This window comes from Heloderma suspectum, chromosome 8 (assembly GCF_057233095.1).
Source record: "Heloderma suspectum isolate Gila_16-S chromosome 8, 16-S_ref, whole genome shotgun sequence".
Lineage (NCBI taxonomy): Eukaryota > Metazoa > Chordata > Lepidosauria > Squamata > Helodermatidae > Heloderma > Heloderma suspectum.
In genome coordinates this window covers 8,202,037-8,208,528 of record NC_139465.1, presented here as the reverse complement: position 1 = coordinate 8,208,528, position 6,492 = coordinate 8,202,037, and the positions used below count along the sequence as shown (strand labels likewise).

The 6,492-nt window shown below is 44.1% G+C and overlaps 1 long non-coding RNA gene across 1 annotated transcript in view; it reads left to right on the top strand.

Annotated features, from left to right (window-relative positions):
• The first annotated feature begins 782 nt into the window (after window positions 1-782).
• The window catches only part of LOC146338833 (uncharacterized), a 247,934-nt gene continuing 242,224 nt past the window's right edge, over window positions 783-6,492 (top strand). Inside the window, exon 1 of the long non-coding RNA XR_014784718.1 lies at window positions 783-2,507. This is a non-coding gene — a long non-coding RNA (uncharacterized LOC146338833). The remainder of the gene's footprint in view (window positions 2,508-6,492) is intronic.

The following is a 6,492-nucleotide window of genomic DNA, read 5'->3' as shown; positions in this document are numbered from 1 at the left end:
CATTTTGTGACCTGCCCAGTTGGAAGATAGACCAACTACACACAGTGGACTACCAGGGGCCTGAGAAACCTTCTGGCATGTAGCCTAGCCAGAACTGCAAACTGGGGTGGGGAGATGTTCAAGCTTCTGAGAGACCTCTGCACATGGCTGGAGGATTGCAGCGAGGCTGATAGGTCACGCTTTGCACCAACCCGTTTTAAACAGATTTACAAGTGGTTTGCATTAGCTTATGGTTCTCTTCTGTAGCTAGCTGCCCATCTTTTACCTTGCTTGATTCCTGTACATGTCCCTTCCTGTTGTTGCTTTTAACAAAACGGGACCACAGCCGCTGTTTCCACTGTAATGTAGCTAGGCTGACCTACTGTGGGAGGGAGCAATTACTGAAGCATGCAAGAACAAAAGTCTGGGGTGGGGGGGACAGGAGAAACGAAAGGGCAAAGTTGGTGATAGATGGCTGTGAGGCTAGCCCCTGCTTCTTGTTAGAGATGGCCAAAGCAAGCAGACTAGCCATTTTCACCCAGCTTAGCTAAACCTCAATTTTACGCTGATTTGGGGATGTAATTTGACAAATACTCAATTTACAAGATGCTTTTCAGTTTTCTTTGCACTAAATGCTCACCTTTCATATGCTGAAGCTTGGTCCAGGCATGAGGTGGAATACTTTTATCATCTTTTAACAGAACTTAAACAAAAACATCTCTACTGGGGCGGGGCGGGAGTGTGCGCATGCACAAATTGGAAGTGCTTTATTTCAAGCAGAAGAGCCTCACACATGAGATTTTCCACCATAAATAAAAGCTTTATTCAAGAACAGTTATGTTTGCAAACCGTACTACAATTCATCTTGAAAGCTGAAGGGTGTGCTAGGAAGGCTGCAGGTCCAGGACATGAGAAGCGTTGGGGAGAGGGGGCAAAGGTGCACATTTGCAAACAGATATGCCCACAGATACTGTCCAGTCATTTCGCTCCTGGGTGAACAGCAGCATTTTAGGGGCACCCATCAACAAACACTGTTTTGACAGCAGTAGTTCCAAGGCCAGCCTGTAAATGTTACCTCCACATTCAGGCTTTGAGGTACTGATAATACTGCATAATTAATGGTACTCAGACTTAACACAGATAACAGTTGTGAGTGCAGAGGCAATCTTTTATTCAATGTTAGTCCTCATCACAAGTTTCATAAGGTCTCTTCTTCAACTCCTTTTACACCACAATCCGAAGTCTGCTTGGAATGGGGAGGGGACACGTGGTGCACAATCCACCCTTTTCAAAGGTCTACCAGGTTGCACCAGCCAACTCAGGAGATGGTTTAACTTTTCCTTCTCCTGCACAGTTCATTAGAACTGGGGTAGGGATGTTACACCAGCTCGTCTGGCATAAAAAGGTGGGGGCAAAGCTGCAGCCTCTTCGGTGAAGAAAGGGGGGCCTGCATCCAGCAGATGCAAGGCCGCTTCCATCCCACTCCTGCCCCCAGAATGCCCTTTTCGGCTCTACCACCAGTAGCAGAGATACACTCACAGAGCTTTCTACAGGTGTGGCTGAGGCTTCTTGGGCAGACGTGTCCTCCCCGCACCCTGCTCTGCTTGCTGGCAAAGGGAGACCTCTGCTCCATCTGAACGCTTGCCAACCAGCAGATCTGAGAGTTAGGACTGCTATTTTATTTATTTAAAATTACTTTTAGGCCCCTTATAAGGGTAGAACACTTAAAGAACTCCACCCGTTACTTACAATAAGTGGATGGTAGAGAACATGTTTCGTTGTGCAAGGTTCCAACTTTAAGCAGATTAGTCTGATTGTTTCTGTGTTTTACCTTTCAGAAGTACCTTCATCTTTGTTCAAATGTACATTGCTCCCCTCAGAGTCCTGGCTATGGGTAATTCAGAAATATCATAAATAAAATTCGACTTGAAAAGGGATCTCAGGGAGTAGGGCTGGGAAAGGCCTCTGTCCTTTCTGTCTGAAGAGCTGTTGCTAGATGGATCAATTGTCTGACACTGTATTCAACAGCTTCATATACTTAACCCCAAAACAAATGTATAGATACTCCTATGTATACACATACAAAGAGATTAATTTGATAGAAGACTCAGTTTGTTATAATTTTCCAATTTCAGAGCACAGAAAACAATGATAGGTAGATAAGATTGCAGTTTAATGATGCATGGGTTCAGATAATGGTTTAAGGACACATTATGGTGCTATATTATACTACTGTATATACTAGTATATACAATATACTACTGGGGAAGAGCAGAGGGTATTTCCAAGTAGCGCCAGAAAGAGTGAAGCGGCTGGGCCAAAGCCGAAAGGACACTCAGCTGTGGATGTGTCTGGTGGTGAAAAGAAAATCCGATGCTGTAAAGAACAATATTGTTTAGGAACCTGGAATGTCAGATCAATGAATCAAGGTAAGCTAGAGGTGGTCAAACATGAGATGGCAAGATTGAACACTGACATCTTGGGAATCAGCGAACTAAAATGGACAGGCATGGGCGAATTTAATTCAGGTGATGATCATATCTACTACTGTGGGCAAGAATCCCTTAGAAGAAATGGAGTAGCACTCATCGTCAACAAAAGGGTGGGAAAAGCAGTACTGGGGTACAATCTTAAAAACGATAGAATGATCTCAGTACGAATCCAAGGCAAACCATTCAACATCACAGTAATTCAAGTCTATGCCCCAACCACTGATGCTGAAGAAGCTGAGGTTGATCGGTTCTATGAAGACCTACAACACCTTCTAGAACTAACACCAAAAAAAGATGTCCTCTTCATCATAGGGGATTGGAATGCTAAAGTAGGAAGTCAAGAAATCACCGGGATAACAGGCAAGCATGGCCTTGGTGTACAAAATGAAGCAGGACAAAAGCTAATAGAGTTTTGCCAAGAGAACACGCTGATCATAGCAAACACTCTTTTCCAACAGCACAAGAGATGACTCTACACATGGACATCACCAGATGGTCAATATCGAAATCAGATTGATTATGTCCTTTGCAGCCAAAGATGGAGAAGCTCTATACAGTCAGTCAAAACAAGACCTGGCGCCGACTGTGGCTCAGATCATGAGCTTCTTGTCGCAAAATTTCAGCTTAAATTGAAGAACGTAGGGAAAACCACTAAACCATTCAGGTATGACCTCAATCATATCCCTTATGAATACACAGTGGAGGTGAGGAATAGATTTCAGGGATTAGACCTGATAGACAGAGTGCCTGAGGAACTACGGACGGAGGTCCGTAACACTGTTCAGGAAGCAGCAAAGAAATCCATCCCAAAGAAAAAGAAATGCAAGAAAGCAAAGTGACTGTCTGAGGAGGCTTTACAAGTAGCTGACGAAAGGAGGGAAGTGAAAAGCAAGGGAGAAAGGGGAAGATATATCCAACTGAATGCAGAGTTCCAGAGAATAGCAAGGAGAGACAAGAAGGCCTCCTTAAATGAACAATGCAAAGAAATCGAGGAAAACAAGAGAATGGGAAAGACTAGAGATCTCTTCAAGAAAATTGGAGATCTCAAGGGAACGTTTTGTGCAAAGGCGGGCATGATAAAGGATAAAGAAGGCAGGGACCTAACAGAAGCAGATGAGATTAAGAAGAGGTGGCAAGAATACACAGAAGAACTATACAGAAAAGATCTTAATGTCCCTGATAGCCATGATAGTGCGGTCACTGAACTTGAGCCGGACATCCTCGAGAGTGAAGTCAAGTGGGCCTTAGGAAGCATTAGTAACAACAAAGCTAGCAGAGATGACAGTCTTCCAGCTGAGCTATTTAAAATCCTAAAAGATGATGCTGTTAAAGTGCTGCATTCAATATGCCAACAAATTTGGAACACTCAACAGTGGCCGCAAGACTGGAAAAGGTCAGTTTACATTCCAATTCCAAAGAAGGGCTATGCCAAAGAGTGTTCAAACTACCGCACAATTGCGCTCATTTCACATGCCAGCAAGGTTATGCTCAAAATCCTACAAGTTAGGCTTCAGCAGTATGCGAACCAAGAACTACCAGAAGTACAAGCTGGGTTTCGAAAAGGCAGAGGAACTAGAGATCAAATCGCCAATGTTCGCTGGATCATGGAGAAAGCAAAAGAATTCCAGAAAAATGTCTACTTCTGCTTCATTGACTACGCTAAAGCCTTTGATTGTGTGGATCACAACAAAATGTGGCAAATTCTTAAAGTGATGGGAGTACCAGACCACCTTACCTGTCTCCTGAGAAACCTGTACCAGGGTCAAGAAGCAACAGTAAGAACCACACATGGAACAACCGAGTGGTTCAAAATTGGGAAAGGAGTACGACAAGGCTGCATATTGTCACCCTGCTTATTTAACTTATATGCAGAGTACATCATGAGAAACGCTGGGTTGGATGAATCAGAGGTCGGAATTAAGATTGCTGGGAGAGTTATCAACAACCTCCGATATGCAGACGATACCACCCTAATGGCAGAAAGCGAAGAGGATCTAAAGAGCCTCTTGTTGAAGGTGAAAGAGGAGAGTGCAAAAGCTGGTTTGAAACTCAACGTTAAAAAAACGAAGATCATGGCATCTGGCCCCATCACTTCCTGGCATATAGAAGGGGAAGAAATGGAAGCAGTGACAGATTTTACTTTCTTGGGCTCCAAGATCACCGCAGACGGTGACTGTAGCCATGAAATTAAAAGATGCTTGCTCCTTGGGAGGAAAGCTATGGCAAACCTAGACAGCATCGTAAGAAGCAGAGACATCACCTTGCCGACAAAGGTCCGTCTAATCAAAGCTATGGTTTTCCCAGTAGTAATGTATGGCTGTGAGAGCTGGACTATAAGGAAGGCTGAGCGCCGAAGAATTGATGCTTTCGAACTGTGGTGCTGGAGAAGACTCTTACGAGTCCCCTGGACTGCAAGGAGGTCAAATCACTCCATCCTAAAGGAAATCAGCCCTGAGTGCTCACTGGAAGGACAGATACTGAAGCTGAAGCTCCAATATTTTGGCCACCTAATGCGAAGTGAAAACTCTCTGGAAAAGACCCTGATGCTGGGAAAGACTGAAGGCAAAAGGAGAAGGGGACGACAGAGGATGAGAGGGCTAGATAGCATCACCGATGCAATGAATATGGACTTGAGCACACTCCAGGAGAGAGCGCAGGACAGGAAGGCCTGGCGTGCTATGGTCCATGGGGTCACGAAGAGTCGGACACGACTGAACGACTGAACAACAACATGGTGCTATATTATTAACACTAGCTTTGTCACTTCCTGGATGGGAAGCTACCTCAGCCAAATAACTATAGATTTAATTTGTATTCATAATGTAAAGAAGGAGGGGGGATGCTCAGATGTCAGCTCTTTCTAAAAAAAAAAGCGATTAATTCATTTTAAAAAGTCTTTCCAAATACAAGTATTGATTTTTAAAAAATCAATCTATTTGCAGGATAAGCACTTTGTTAACGTGTCAAGAAGTTGTAAGCTTGCTGTTACGCTAAGCTTTAAGACAAGAAGCTCACCAGTGACCCTCTGCTACGGCAATAAAGGACATACTTAACATGGAGAGAATGGATGAACTCAACATCCAGAGCTGCAAAATGGGAGGATTTACAGCAAACACTCTAATCATTCCACCACCAGATACCATCAGCCCATTTAGACAACACAGCAGGAATGGAGCGACTTACACTTTATGAGGTGTGCAAGGAACCTAATTCAGCAACCATCCCATTGCAGACCTATTTAATAGGGCCCAAAGGGAGTATGTTGATTTTGTCAAGTGACTATCCCCCAAGAGTGAAGTGCAATGAAGAAGCACCATTTGTGACTATAAGCAGAGCACGAAGGAAGATCAAAAGTCTCAGTGGGGTCACTTAAGAGCGCATGTTATCCAATGCAACTATTTTTGAGGGCAGATATTTTTAACCTAAAACATGATGAGGTTTTTAAAGAGTACGAACACACAAACTAGTTAAGGTAGTTATTTTTCTCTCCCTAAAAGTTTCTATACAGCAGAGGAGGGCAACCGGCCCCCTGCCCCGAACCAAGTTGATGGGTCAACTGACAAAGGGGGCAGGTCCCACCCTAAAGCCCTGCTCCCTCCCATGACATCATCCCCCACCCCACCCACTTTTCCAATATATATATATATATTCTCCATGCAGAGAAAGGCATGAAACTCTTTTGCACGGAGAAAGGGACTCAGCTGGGGTTTACAGGAGCCGATTCTTGCATGTCCCAGCTAATTCAGGGTGCTTCTTTCTGCACCGCTTGCTACCCAATTGGGGTACAAACGGCACAGGAGGGAACTCCATCAGAGCTTCTGCAAGCTTCAACCCTGTGGTGCAGGGGAATCCCCTTATTATCTCTGATCTCTTATTAGTGATAACAAAGCGATTCCCCTTTACCCCACTTGCCCTCTGATGCAGGGTGAGTGATGCAATGGGGAATCCCTTTATTATCTCCAATTGGAGATAACATGGGGATTCCTCTAAGTTGACATCATGGCATTTTATTAAACAGTTT